This window comes from Berghia stephanieae, chromosome 8 (genome assembly GCF_034508935.2).
Source record: "Berghia stephanieae isolate SIO BIC M18660-M18661 chromosome 8, UCSD_Bste_1.3, whole genome shotgun sequence".
Lineage (NCBI taxonomy): Eukaryota > Metazoa > Mollusca > Gastropoda > Nudibranchia > Aeolidiidae > Berghia > Berghia stephanieae.
This window is the reverse complement of record NC_088367.1, coordinates 15,968,091-15,984,187: the sequence shown is the minus strand read 5'-3', so window position 1 is coordinate 15,984,187 and position 16,097 is coordinate 15,968,091. Positions and strand designations below refer to the sequence as shown.

General features: G+C 36.8%; 1 protein-coding gene across 1 annotated transcript in view; it reads right to left on the bottom strand.

Annotated features, from left to right (window-relative positions):
• Positions 1–15,884, bottom strand: part of LOC144978250 (uncharacterized) — a 165,347-nt gene extending 149,463 nt beyond the window's left edge. The window contains exon 1 of the mRNA XM_078924083.1: positions 15,759–15,884. The gene's annotated coding sequence lies outside the window, so the exon portion shown is untranslated. The remainder of the gene's footprint in view (positions 1–15,758) is intronic.
• Between the last annotated feature and the right edge of the window lie 213 nt (positions 15,885–16,097).

Genomic DNA, 16,097 nt, shown 5'->3' with positions numbered 1-16,097 from the left:
AAATATAGGTTCACTGAACCCAAAGGTGATTTTCACCATTTAGTAAAACACGCTTTACCAGTCCTGCCAACTATTACGAAATATTCGTAGAATTACGAAATTTCGGACCCAATTTTCTATGGTGAGGCTGAGGACCTAAAGCGGACCACAGACTTCATAGCAGATATCGGACTGCAGCCATAGATGTCCATCAGAGGAACGAAGAAGAAGAAGAAGAAGAAGAAGAAGGACCCAATTTCATGCATTCATGAGCATATCAAAGTCATAAAATCTTATTGAAAAATGAATGATAGGTATACAGACTACACAATTTAAATGTTTAAATTGTTGATTTATAAAGACAACTATAGCGACTACTATTTTTTTAAAAATCTCTTAAGAACTTATCTCTTACGATTAAAAAAAATTGTTCAAGTAGGCAGGTCTGCCTTACATTAACCGTGAACTGATCAATATTTAAAAAAAAAAAATTAAATTTAGCTTTTATATAGCGGAATATCCACTAAATGTGCTCAACGCGCTTTACAGGGGGTCCCTGGCCAACAGCAATATTTGACATTTAGGACGGGACATGACGCCTGTTAGGCGATGTTATAATTTTTTTCGGACAGAGACACGCTGTTAACGGCCAGGTACTCATTTTACACCTGAGTGCGGTGAGAGAATGTGAGTAAAGTGCCTTCTCCAAGGACTCAAGTATGCGCCGAGCGAGGCTCGAACCCAGTACCTTCCGATCCGAAAGCAAGACCACATAGCCGCACAATATGAATATGGGACTGGTCTAGAAATGCATCTACGAATAAACCGGGCATTTCATAAACCATTCAAGAATGGGTCTCTTACTTAGCCATGTGCTATAATTTTAATGTAATTATCACATATTATTAGTTTTTTTAAAGATATGATGTGTGTGACATCTGATCCTTTGTTCCCAAATTATTTTATATGGCGAAATGGCAGAGTGGTTAATGCATTGCACTGTGACCTGGAATGTCTTGGGTTCGAGATCCGCACCAGGCACTTCGCCTTTTGTTCCCTTGACAACAGGGTGTGATTCCTGTTGACATCTGACATCTTGTTTGATGGATTATCTACATCCCCTTATGGAATGCCGAGGCGACGGTACCTAATGGCGCCGCGTGGTGGAAGGGGTAAATCTTTTTTATATGGCTTGCAAGAATAGGATCACATTTTGTTAAATGTTCAAACTAATCTGAGATAACTGCCATTGCGCAGAAAACCAACCGTTTCCTTATCGCCTCCTATAGGCGAACCACTATACAGTAGGCTATCTTGTATCTCTTATGGTGGCAGTCAATTGTCGAACCCTGTTTTATTTATTGTAAGATGAGTAACCTATGTTAATCTATGGCGTTCTGAGTTTTCAGGACTTCGAACTAAATTTGGATGTAGTGTGGCGCCAATCACAAGGTCGATCAGATGAAAGAGCTTATACGGCAAGTTGCCAGATACTATATTAACCATTCTCTGCAATATTTTCTACCATTAGCCCGTTTGGGGAAGAAGCTTTTTGAGCAACATCTGTCTTGGTTGGCAAAAATCTTTGATATTTCAAATGGATGAATTGAATGCCCTCCAGGCGACTCGTTTTCTATCCAGTATAAAACACCATCTTGACTTAAATCATTCCGCCCATTTCCCAACATCATTGTGGTTTTTGGGTTTGAAAAAAAAATGCTAAATCTTCTGCGCTTGTGCTACTCTCTTGTTAATAAATCTTTACACTTGTTACTTCACTCGGTGTCTCGAAGTTTCTATACAACTAGATTACTAGGTTCAGTATCAGGAATAGAATGAATGCCTTGTGACTGAGTCACTGTATTTGGTTCATCAAAACCCTTATTTAATTATGTTGAGAAACTTTCTAATTTTGTCAACTTGCGCGTATGCTTTTGAGCTCAACTTTAATAATTAAGAACATCTGGGTGACATCTGATAATTAAAAATAGGACACACTATATCGACAATGAATATACGGATATTTTCAAGTGGTTCATAGCAATTTAGTGAGCCTCGGACCGTGCTGGTGAAATCCCTTACTCTACCTCGTACCCCAATTCCGAAGTGGGTGACACATGAAGAATCACGCGACTGTCCGTTCACGTTTGGACTGTCAAGAAGGATGGACGCGTCTTGTTTTTTGTGTAATTAATCAATGCAAATAATTGTGGTTTTTTTTTTCCTTTTTCATATCGGAATCGGATCTTTGACCCACGCTTATCCGCGAGTGCATAATATGACTATTGAAGACTACATCTTTGACGGCCCTGGGCTATAGCTTGTGTAAATCCCGCTCCATGTGAAAAAGTTTTGTTAGAGTAGATTAAAACCCCGCCTGAAAAGGGATATGAAGAGTCTCATTCCAGAATATCGCGATCCCAAAGAGCCCTAGATTGACAACGACCTCATACCCCGTATACGTTCCTGATTCGCTATTCGTTTTAACTATTATTTTTCCCCTTCCTCCTCTCCATGTTCTACCCCCCCCCCCCCCTCCTCCCGCTTCTCCCTCGCTTCATTCTTTGAAAACATATCATTATTCCATACTGGAAGGACAAGCACGGTTGTCGGATTGGTCATTTCTTTTGGCCAAAAGATGAGACACGTTTCTCTCCCACACTAGTTTTTCAATTGGAATTTTTAATGGTATGACTCGAGATTGGAATTTATAGATAAATAGACATGCGTATTTATTGATGGATGGATGGATGGATGGATGGATGGATGGATGGATGGATGGATGGATGGATCGTAGATACATATACAAGAAGAGACCAGATAACTTTCACTTCACAAAACTATTTCAATGACCTTCAATTTGATATAAATTCCCAAAACTGATACGGCCAAGTGGACGAACCTCTAAGATATTACTACAAAATGGGGAAATGAATCGAACATTGAGTGAAAGCTATGTGAACAATCTATTTTTTGTTGTTGTTGATGTTGTTATGGCATTGAGAAGCTAAGTTTAATAATTCAAACATAGGAACAGTTCCAATCGCAACGCGGTAAATATGTTTTCAGCCATTAAAAAAAAAAACAGAACAAAAAGAAAACAAACTATTTTTTTTTTAAATTCCAGACCGGTCCAGGATAAAACGTAATATAGAAAAGTAATAAGCAGCATAAAATAACTACGAATTTGGTCTCTATCTCAAAGCAATTATTTTGGCTTAAAACAGGTAATCCCAGCTGGCAACTCTTTTGAAATATAAAAGAAAATGTGGGACAAACCGAGAAATGGGAGAAAGAAGAGGGCAGGCTAGATGGGGGATGAACGACTGGGTGGGTGGGGGAGGGAAAAAAAGGGACAAAGACAGCGAGTTTAAAGCAGTCTTCTTTTTAATATTTTTGTGGGATTTTTTTCTTTTCTTTTCTTTTCCTTTTTTTTTTTTTTTGTTCTACAAAACGCGAGGTGTAGAAGTAGAAGTAAAAGCTGGCATAGCTTTTTTTTGATAGCCAGAGAGAGATAGTTGTTCTTGTACAAACGAAGCGAGGCGGCAACGAGTGCAAATGGTGGAACGAATGAATAGAATTTCCCTATACCAGTCTATTAATGTGAGATCAGCGCAGAACTACATTTTATATTAACCTTCTCACGGCGAGTTATTTATTATTATCATTTTTTTTAAAACCCAGGACTCGTGCGATTTCGTAAATTGCAATTATCTTGTTACAACTATCTTATTATGCCGAGGCGATGTGTACATATTAACAGGTCTGATAGCCGAACGCAATTATGGGCCTGCATTAACATTGTTGTAATGAACAATATAAATTGCATCGGTTTGAAAGTAAGCATCTAATATCCATAACAACAAATGAGCCCAGACATAATATTTGGGTTATCAGACCTGCAAATAAGTACATGTTTTCACGATGAGCGCAATATAATATAGCTACGATGCGGCACAACCTTTATTGACTGTGACTGACTAAAAAGTTGGTGGCAGATTAGAGTATAACTAATTGCCGACTGCAAAGGGTTAATTTCTTTCTTTCTTTTTTTTTTTAATGCATAATGATAAATTATGCTATGACAAGAAGAGTTTTAAAGTTGAAAGGCTCGGGTGGAGCTCAGCCGGGCTAAGATTCTACTTATGCTTTTAATAAAAGATTTGTTATCACCTTTAGAATCTTAAAAGATATCTATCTGGCTTTGTGTGCTTATGGTGGTCTTATGGTATGCCACTTGGCTTCTGATCTATGTAAGTCTCTGGTTCGAGTCCCGCTGTGGACGCCGAGGTCCTTTTGGAGAAGTCTTTTTACGCCACACTCACCGCACTCAGGTGTAAAATGAGAACCCAAACCCTTCGTCAGCACAACAATACGCAACTTAACATGGAAAACAAATAAAATAAAGTAAATTGCAAAACAGCTTGTATCATCTGTACTTAATGGTGGTTGGATATGAATACTGCAACTACCATTGAGTAAAGACGATACAAGTTATTTTGCATTTTACTTTTATCTAATTTGTGTATTGTTGTGCTGACGAAGGGTTTGTTCCCGAAACGTCCATTGTCTGTATCGTTCCTATAAGAAGCCTCTCCATTTTCACTCTTTCGTTAGTATCTATACAAAAGCCACACGGCTTTTGTTTCACAGCTCTTATAGCATAACGGCGCTAATGACACTTTTAATTTATCAAGAATAAGATCAACGCTCACGCAATGTAGGAAAAAGGTACGAAAAACAAAAATGAGATTTGAAGTTAAACAAATGCTTCAAACAAATTATCAGCGCCTAAAGCATTCTCGGGGAAAGAAATAGATATACGACATAAGGGATAGGTTCAAGTTTTAAAAAAACCCAAACAAACAAAAAACAAATTAGATTCTCAATCCCGCAGCCACCTACTCCTATGTCCATTCTGAATACAACCGAAGCCCCACACTGACGTCGACAAGACATTTTTTAAAACACTCATTTAGAGACGGATTACGGGTGGAGCCCACCTGGGCCGGCGAATGTGTTATGGACGTGAGCGGGATATTAAAAGTTTTAAAACAGGGGCATAACGTGATAAAACCGTATCATTAAGATCATGAACATCACTTTGTCATACTAATATCATGCGGTGTTGCGTTTCATTTCGCTCTCGGACCGCTAGGTCCCGGGTTCGAGTCCCGCTCTGGGCGGAGCAAAGTTGAGTCCTTTGAAAAAAAAAAAGGCTTTGTTCTCACACTCTCTCACTGTGTAAAATGCTAATATTGCTGTATCTGTTGCGAAAAAATAATAAATAATAAATTAACGTCGTTTACGGGCCTGATGTCTCGTCCTACATGTTAACTTACTCAACCCTAGAGATTTTTGCTACTTTTCAAAATAAAAAAATGTATTAAAAAATGAGCATGTGCATAGATAGTTTTATTTAACTCCCATCAACATGTAAAAATTAAGAACATTAGCTTTGATACTATGCCTATAATTAATCTCCGAAAAATGTAATAAATAGGCATGGGGTAAAAGTAACACGGGTAAGCTACGGATATAGTCGGTGTTAGGGTTGAGTGAGTTAAAGAGTTGTTTTTGGTTAGGGACCCCTTGTAAAAGGCTTTGGACACGGTAAGTGGAAATGTCGCTCCACAAACAAATGCTCATTTTTCATATTGCTCTGCATAAATGTTAATTTTTAAAAAAATATCCCATAACACTACTGTCGACTAACAAGACAACACATCATAGTTTTATTATGGCTAAACACCATATTTTAAATTGCAAATATAAATAAATTAAAAAATCGCTACATAATGCTCATTTTTCATATTGCGCTGCACAAATGTTAATCTTAAAAAAATATCTCATAACATTACTGTCGACTAACAACACTTGACAAAACATCATAGTTTTTTCTGGCTAAACACCATATCTTAAATTGCAAATATAAATCAACCAAGATGATTAACCAGTCTTCCAATCAAATCTCCAATCTGAGATCGATCGATATGAGGCTGCAAAAAAGGTCAATTTCGTGACATTCACCCCCCCCCCCCCCCCCCCCCCACTTTCCAAAGAAAAAAAAAACAACAAAAAAAAACCCAACAAAACAACTATGAATATATTTCCTTTTCAACATATTTTCTGAGTTGAACAATGAAAACTAATTCAAAAACCGAGGATAGGACCTGTTACCGATATCAAATCACCAATACCTATTTAAATGAGCCAAGAAAGTTCGGACAAACAGTATCAATTTTCTCCATAATTTTTCGACTCTTTGAGAGGTTATTTCTACTCTTCTTTTGATACTATCTAGACTGTTAGTGCGTAACAGGATTATTTTTCATCAATCAACCCTGAAAAACTGGTGAAACTACTTTCTTTCTACTTCACTGAAGACAAAAAAACAAACCCCCCCCCCCCCCCAAAAAAAAAAAAAAATTGTTTTTTAAAAATAAAGAATTATTTAAAAGTACACCCCCCCCCCCCCCCCCCCCCCCATCCGTAACGTGGGTCCTTTACATGTCCAAAAAAAAAAAAAAATAAATATAAGAAAGAAAGAAAGAATTTTAAAAAGTATTGTGTTAGAGAACGCCAGAATACCGACATTTATAATATCTACTTCATTTGGCATCATCAAAAACAAGTATGCATCCCACCACTCATCATATTTGAGCATAACAAACGACTAATCGAATTAAACAAAATCAATTAAACACACACACACACACACACACACACACAGAGAGAGAGAGAGAGAGAGAGAGAGAGAGAGAGAGAGAGAGAGAGAGAGAGAGAGAGAGAGAGAGAGAGAGAGAGAGAGTGTGTATTTGGGTGGGGGGCAGTTTGCCATGGGATATTTTGATCTATGCGCCACTGAAATGGAGACCGCAATGAGGGATAGATTAAAGAACCAAAAATAATTAAAAAAAAAAAAAAAAAAACAAAGAAAAAGAAAAGATTAGATACACAATATTTATAAAAGGTAAAAAAAAAAATAATTTAAAAATGAGGTTGATGAGGGGAGAAACTTGTGCAAATTCCGAGTAAACCATCGAGTGTTACTTCAAACGCCTTAGCCTTACATCCTACCATGGCCGACTTCTAGCAAGTATAAAATGTGACCCTTCGCCTCAATACGGTATTAAGTCGGGATGGTTACGATGGTGAAAAATGATTTTATAGCCAGAAATATCAGACTTGTGCTGAGTTTGTATGTATTATTGAGGAGAGTGGATACCATATTTTAGGGTGCTAATGCCAACAATGTATATTTGTGACCAGTTTTAGTATTAAATTCGGCTTTTAAGCATCTGGTTCGTTCCGACATAATACTGTTTTGAGACAATAGGTCACAAATGTATCAAATAAAATATAGCAAGAGACGACGACAATCGAATTAAGTAAACAACTGAACCGTATAATATGTTACCCACCATGTCAAACAAGGAGTAATAGTAAGTATGTCGGGATGGGATGAAGCGGATACCAACGATCTTAAGAGTGAATAATAAGAGCTGATAGTGACTACTGGTGAAAATGGAAGAAAATTTTGAACAATTGTCGCAAACCCCCATTTTCAATGCATTAACCTCCATTTTTTTTTTTAGAGAAATTGGTTAATAAAATATCATTGAAACCTTAGCTCAACTGCTGGAAAGTAGGAAAGGGCACCTATTTGTTCCACCACACATCCAAGTCTCTCGTTATCAGTACAACTGATTGGGGGAAATGTAATATTTTTTTTAAAGAAGAAAACTCATACTCTGACATCAAAATCGCGGATTTCCGCGGATCCGAGGAAAATCACCAGCAATGAATAATATAAAGTAAAACTGATCAGAAATGTAAAAAAAAAAAAAAAGGGTTTATGAACCTTATGAAACCGATATTCATTCTTTCCAGCAACGTTATAAGAAACTTAACTTATTGATGCTATCATATTTTTAAATACAAATTCTGTTACCAAAATCGATATCACTCCGACATAAAACTGTTTTATGAAGTGAGCCACATATATTATGTGTCCTTCGCCTCGAAATGAATAATGTCGGGGGGGGGGGGGGGGGGGAGTAGTCTTTAAGAGCCAAGAGGCCCGTGGAGCCGGTGTTTATCCCAGTTTCTATGGCGTGAAACGGACAATAGCAATCCTTTGGATATAACGCTAGTTCTTCCCGCCAGATCTAACAGACCCAGCAACTAAATCACTGCTGGTTGGACAAAGGGGTCAGAAAAGAAAAAAAATCTCGACTGCACCCGAGTTCGAGTGTTCTACTAACTGAACTATCAGGACCCCCAATGTAAACCATATTATATCAAACAGGGATTTTATAGTCAAGACAGCAAGAAGCGTGAAATAGTCCGATCTCCCAAATAAAACATAAAATCGTGACCAAACAACAATCACGTTTTTGACAATAAATTATAATATTATGTTCGTCATCCATACATTATAATCCCGACATAATACTGTTTTGAAACGGTGAGCGACGTATTATGGAGAAAGAGGGACGAGAGAGAGAGAGAGAGAGAGAGAGAGAGAGAGAGAGAGAGAGAGAGAGAGAGAGAGAGAGAGAGAGAGAGAGAGTTAAACTAATTAATTGCCGTAGTACTTTGGAAAAACTCGTATAAAAAAAAGTTGGTCAGAAAACTCGACCTTAAAATATTGATCGATTTAAATGACCCTAATCTTGGCAAGCGCAGAAGAGGGTGCCAAAGGAAGATGTGGCTGGACAATATAAAAGAATGGACTGATATGTCGGTTCCGGAGCTGCTACATAGGGCTAGCAACAGGCAGGCATGCAGGAAGACTGTAACTTCTGCTTCACACAAGTCCCCCCGACACCATCCGGTCATGGGATTGAGTGAGTGAGTAAGTGAGTGAGTGAACCTTGGCAAAAACTCTCTTTGTTATTGTTTTTAGACTGTCACCTTAATGATTAGTTCGCACTAAATCATATCAATCAGACGATAAACGTTTAAAGTTACGCATAGTTTTGTGTGTTGGTACGTTATATCCGGCTGGTGGATGTTGCGAGTATTTTACAGCATCAATATTTTAGTGGGTACTAATCATCCAACGGGAGGTAAAAAAATAAAAATAAACAGTCACAAAGAGATGAGTGACGTCAATTTCAAATTCTTTCCAGATTGATACACTGGGATATGCGGCTATGTGGTCTAGTCAAAGGCCTTCTATAGTAAGCCATAGCTCTAGTGGTATGACACTCGCTTTCGGATTGGAAGGTCCTGGGTTCGAGCCTCGCTTGGCGCATAGTTGAGTCCTTGGAAAAGACTCTTTACTCACACTCTCTCACCGTACTCAGGTGTAAAATGAGTACCTGGCCGTTAACAGCGTTGTCTCTGTCCGAAAAAAAAAATGCAATATCGCCTAACCAGGCGTCATGTCTCGTTCTACATGCTAAGCGTTGCTGTTGTTTAGGGACCCCTTGTAAAGCGCTTTGAGCACGTTTAGTGGATATTGCGCTATATAAAAGCTCAAGCTCAAGTTTAAAGAGATATCATGAGTCGTTTTGTATTTACCATTCAGTAAGTAGGACAACCGTAGGTTTTTCACATATTATGGTAAATGCATTCATCCCCTCCCAAAGGCGAGAGCAAAAATTAAAAAAAATTATCTTTATCTATTTACCTGGTTTTTTTTTAAATACTTTTTTTATTTACATGTATGCTTTTTTTTTTTTTTTTTAACATATTATACAAAACCAAACAGGTACTGGAATTTGGCAACCGGTCAAATGCAAGTGCAACCAGCTATAAAAATCACTGGCATAAACACCGTCGTCAACTAACTGCTGTTGAAAATCAACGAGAGAATCAGTTGCACGTGTGGAATGGAGGTTAAAACCGCAGTTATGTATTTAAAAAAAAACTACAACACGGATTCAATGCTAACTTTTTTTTTCCCTTCTCTCTCTGTTTATGTTCTTGTTTTTTTTTTTTTAATCTTGAAAAAAATTATCGATTACAGTAACAGAGTGGATGACGTCAAATCATGGTGTTTGTTGTCGTTTTTGAACAGCCACAAATGTGTTCAGCTTTCTTTACTTCATTCTCCGAGATGAAATCTAATGTTGATGCTATGCGTTTAGTTAAATACTCACACCATCCGCCAGTCGGATATAACACACAAACTGTATGTACGCGTGACCGTCGAGAGATAGAATGCGGTTGGCCAAGGAGTTCACAACATTGTCATCCGGAAGTATAACGGACCAACACACAAACTCTGTGTAACCATGAACTTTTATAGTCTGGTTAATACAGTTTAGTGAGAACACCTCACAAACGCGGATGGCAAAAACAATAACAAAGGCCTGAGTGACGTCATCTTCGAACTATCTATAGATAGTATGCAGATGACGTCACTCAGGCCTTTGTTATTGTTTTTGCCATCCGCGTTTGTGAGTTGTTCTCACTACACCGTATTAACCAGACTATAAAAGTTCATGGTTACACAGAGTTTGTGTGTTGGTCCGTTATACTTCCGGATGGCAATGTTGTGAACTCCTCGGCCAAGCGCATTCTATCTATAGTCTTGATTGATATAATTTAATGAGAAGTAATCACCAAAATGCCGTATAAAAACAATAACAAAGAGCTGAGTGAGGTCAGTTGCGTTCCTTCTATAAACCACAAAATAACACATACATTTTTTGTGTGTTCGGCAACTGGTAAATGCGGGTAATGTAAGTAAGAAAATTTAAAGAAACACATATAAAAATCTATACCTATATTAAAACCCTTGCCCGCTCACTAAACCCCCCCCCCCCCCCCCCCCCCCTTTCACCCTCTATTTATTTTTTAAAAAAGCATATGCGTAAACACACAAACATACGCACACAGCTGGTTGTTAACTAACAATAGAATAAATGAAGTTGGCGTCACAATGTTGTTTGTTATTGTTTTTAGATTAGTTGGTTGATTATATATATAGAATGAAGTTGACGTCACTCGGGTCTTTGTTATTGTTTTTTTGCCATCCGCGTTTATGAGTAATTCCCACTAAATTGTATCAACCAGACTATAAAAACGTTCATGGTTACAAATAGTTTTGTGTGTTGGTCCGTTATACTTCCGGATGGCAATGTTGTGAGCTTCTTAGCCAAGCGCATACTATCTATATCTCACTGGATTACCTCCATCAGAATATAGATGCTGTGCGCTTGGTTAAGAACCTCATAACATTGCCATTCGGAAATATAAGGGACCAACAAACAAAACCATGAGTAAGCTTGAGCATGTATAATCTGGTTAATACAGTTTAGTGAGAATTACTCATAAACATGGGAAAAAAAAAAACAATAACAAGGAACTGAATGACGTCAACTTCGTTCTTTCTATAGATAGCATGCGCTTGGCTAAGGAGTTCACAGCATCGCCATCCGGAAGTATAACGGACCAACACACTAAACTTTGTTTAACGATGATCGGTTATCCTCAGTAAAATACAGTTTAGTGAGAATTACTCATAAACGCGGATGGCAAAAAACAATAACAAAGACCCGAGTGACGTCAACTTCGAACTATCTATAAGCGTTTAAGGTTACACACGATTTTCGATGTTGGTCCGATTGATGACGGGTAAAGCTGATGAATACTTTAAATACACGCATGCCTATATTATGTGTAACCCATGTGTAGTTCGCATAATTTAACAATATTATAATCTCTGTTCGGGCATGAGGGGTTAAAGAACACAAGAGGCGCTCGTCCTTCAAATATCGATTGATTTAAATGACCCTCATATTGGCAAAAAAAAACCAAAAAACCAAACAAACTGTGAAACCTGGGAATTCGCGAGTTTTCTGGCCAACTTTTCAAATACGAGATTTACCAGATTACGACAGTTAATCAGTTTAAAAGGGCGCAATAATAAAGGGGGATGGGCTCTTAATACGGATGGAAGGATTCGGGAGGACTGACGAAAACATTTGGCGGCAAAATTTACGAACTCATCCAAAAGTGACCGTAACTTTTGTTCAATCAGAATCTTTGACAAGAAAGAGGAAATAGTGAAATGAAATTTAAAAAAAAAAGAAAAGAAAAGAAAAATGTGGAAGCTTCTGTAGGATAAATATCCGTAAAAAAGGTCCATGAAATAGACCCAGACAAAGCAAAAGGAAAAATACAAGAAGAAAAAAAATCACATTTGTATCGACTGAGTTCACTTGCAACGTAAAGGAGGGAGGGGGCCCCAAATAAAACAAAAACACAGTGTTAACCATTCTTGCCACAATGTGCAATTCTAAAGCATGTTAACTATTTAAAAAATTAAAACTGAAAGAATTGGATTGTCCTTTAGTACGAAATGTAACTCATCACTTCAAACTGGTACAATGTCAATGATGACAAAAAAATGATATTGTTCAGAAATACGAGTTCTGATCATTTTAAAATATTTTTTTACAGATGGAGAAACTATATATATTCCCTCTACTTAGCCTCACGTTTGGCAAAAATGTGAAATTCAAAAGTGTGCCAACCATCCAAAATACAAAAAAAAAAACAACAACAAACAAACAAAGAAAAAACAAACAACCAAACAACAAACCCCAACACAATGCTTAGAAATGTGAAATCTTGGGATTTTCCCCCTTGCATGTGAGGAAACTTCATTTTTTCGAATAAGATATATCCAGACCCAATTTTAATAATCTTGACTATCCCATTTTTTGTTTGTTTGTTTAAACAGCACAAGACCAGAAGGCAAAGGAATCTATATTAATTCTGTGTGCAGTTTAAGGTTTGACTTCTAACCGAACCCCTCCGATTGACAGACAGATATATTATGGTAGCTAAGACTAGCACAGTAATCAATCAGTAGAAAAGCAATAATTATAGGTACTGTCCATCTAATACTACAGAAATCAGGAAATCTCCAGCTTCATATTATATGGCTTAAAGTTGTTTTTGTTTTTAAGGCGCTTGCAACACATTAAGGTCATATCAGTGCCAGTAAAACGGAAGATAATGGGATAGTAAAAAGTTCTAGAATTACAATTAAACCACCTAAGAAAAGGTAAGACAAAGGGGAATTGGTTCAAATAGGAAACATGTGTAGATTCCAAGAGCACACTATCAAAGTACTTAGTTGAGATCACTAAAAGTCTTATCCAGACACAAGCACAGGTCCCAACTAAGAGGAATACACTCAAATGTTTAAAAATCATATAATATAATATGTAAACTAAACATAATACAATGCATAACAGAGAGATGATTTACAACGAAAAAAATATCTCCCAAAACTATAACTATACATTCGACTGTTTCCCTCCCAGCCATGGAACTCAGACAAGGGTCAGGACAAAACTAAGAAATCTCATTCCAAGACAATGACAGGAAACACTTGGAAAACGGGTATGGGGGGATAGAAGACACAGCATGTACCTCCCTGCCCACTATGGGAGGTCAGGATCCCCACCACGTATGGCTCTAAAGGACTAAGTTATATTCATATAAAACAAAAACAATGTTGACTGAACCCCAGACCAATGCCAATGATAATTTATCAATGATAATTTGTGAAGAGAGATCTCTACCAACTGGGTGATCAGGAACTCTAAGTATGCCAAAAAGAGAGGTAATTTAAACATTTTAATTTTCATCCTTTCGCAGTAGCCCAGGAAATGTATCAGGCTTTTTACGCTTTCGCTTATGTATTAAATATACACTTCCATCATATGGAGCTTAAATAGAATTGTAAAATACTCAATAACAATATTATGTCTAGTAATAATAAATAAATCCAATCTATTTAAAATATTCAAACAAAATTCCATTTTAATTAAAAATGTGCAAATTTCATTTTGTCTGAAAGACATAGGAAATCAACTGTTCAATTTGAGGCCAATTTTTTAGACATCCATCATTGCCTAAAAGAAGTTATTCACGCTGGAGTCTTGTGTTGAGATATAATTCTTTTCAATAATATAAAAACAACTGAGCAGACACTGATGATATGTCAATGATGATGAGAAATAAAGGGAATAGGAAGTGCCAGAGGAAAAGAGAGAATAAAAATATGATGTTTGGGACGCTACTGGAATGGCACCTTTGCCGGGCTATGTAAGAGAGGTACTCAGTTGTAAAATGAACACATGGCCGTTAACTGCATTGTCTCTGCTGGAAAAAATATGTAATATCGCCTAACAGGCTTATGCATCCTCGTACATGTTAAGTGGCGCTGTTGGCTGTTGTAATTTGAGCACTTTTACTGGATATTACGCTATACAAATGCTCTATTAAAAAAAATTTTGAAAATAATTTGACTATAACTATAAAATTAATTTTCTGTATCTAAATCAAGCCGACATAACACAAAAGCCTTCTTCAGCCAAAAACAAAAAACAATGAAGTCAAATATACATGACAATAAAACCTCTTTGATCATCTCAAACTAAAATTTAGAAATCGTGGATTCGTGACATGTGTCTTGCCATGCCCTTTGACTCTTCAGCTTATAAAAGCTTCAGATTTATTTTCATTTTGGCGCATTGAAAGAAAACATTAATTTGATAAGCGATGAAATCTTTAATGGAAAATAAATTTTAGGAGGCCTTCCGCACATTCCTCGAGCTAAGGGAAACAACCCAAATATTTCTTTAACTAAGAAAAATATAAACTCCAGTGCCTTTAACTAACCCTAATAGGAACAACAAACCTTTACAACGACCTATAACCCTAATTAAAAAAAACAAAACAAAAGCACTGGGACCTCAAGCTAACCTTAATAGAAAAAAAGTACTTCAATAGTTCAACAACAATGGCGGCGGGGAACCAAAACAATGTTTATATTAGGAAATTTTAAACTTTCACCAATCAATCAAGGTTTGTACTACTAAAAATTGACAGATTGAATTAATAAATTACCTGAATAAATGTCTAACAAAAGATCCACAGTAAAATAACAATATAAAGTGAAGCTACCTCGACGAATCTGCGGAAGGTCCACAGAAGTTCTGAAATTTGTCAACAAAATCAAGCAAAAACAAACCAAAAAAAACAAACAAAACAAGCAAACAAGGAATTGACCATTGACCCAGGTTTTTCTGAAAGGTTGTCATAGTATGACTCACAAAATGAAACAATATTCAGACCTGCTACTTGAACTCTTTAAAAACTCGTAGTTCTTAGGAGACAAAAATTGTAGTGGCTTTAGTTTACTTTAAAAATCAATAATTTTCCCTCACAAGGATGATTAAAGTTAAAGAACACTTCAAAATCTTTGAAATTATAAAGCCTAGTCTAGCATCATCTTATATTTTCAATAATAATATGTAGTACTGAAATTGGAGCCAAAATTTCGTAAATCCTCGAATTTTTCGTAATGGTAGACATGTCTGCAATAGTACAGAGATCCGGCTATATTTATAAAATCTCCGACACCCCCCTGTCTTTAATCAATCTTCAGTAGAATGATATACAGGAATACAGTACAGTAGGGTCTATCAAGCCAATCAAGCCTAAAGCACAGGTTCTGAGATAGAAAGTTAACTCTATATGTTTGTCAAGCATACTACTGCTACTGTATTATGTATGTTCGTATCTTAATAAATTCACTTCTTTCTCTATCAGTTTGTCATAAGAAATATAAATAAATGGGAAGTGGGTATCTGCTGATGGTTTGCATCACGAATCACTGATTCTGATCCCCTCCTCGGTCCTCAGTCAAAAGATTCAGTGTCAGTTTGGAATGCATTCAATTTATCATGTGTTAACTTTTACATTAGTTAAAAACAGTTTATAAGTAAAACAACCATACTTACTGATCAAGTTAAAAAGTTATTGATATTAATGGGCTTCTTGTTCTTGGAAATTAATCTGGCACTACTGTTTAGCCTACTGTTTACAATCATCCATGTTTTGAGTTAGACACGCTGACCTCGCAGTATGACCCTGCTCACTCATGATTGGCTCTTAGTTGTTGGCGCGAAATTGTCAGAAGTGATAAAGCGAAACAGTCAAAGAGAGACAACCATCGAAATCTTGATGAGAAAATATTTTTGCATTTCTACCCTCCCTTGTTTTATAGACTATTCGAAAGCTTTTGATTGTGTTAATCATGAGAAACTATGGGAAACTCTCCTGGAGATGAACTTTGATCC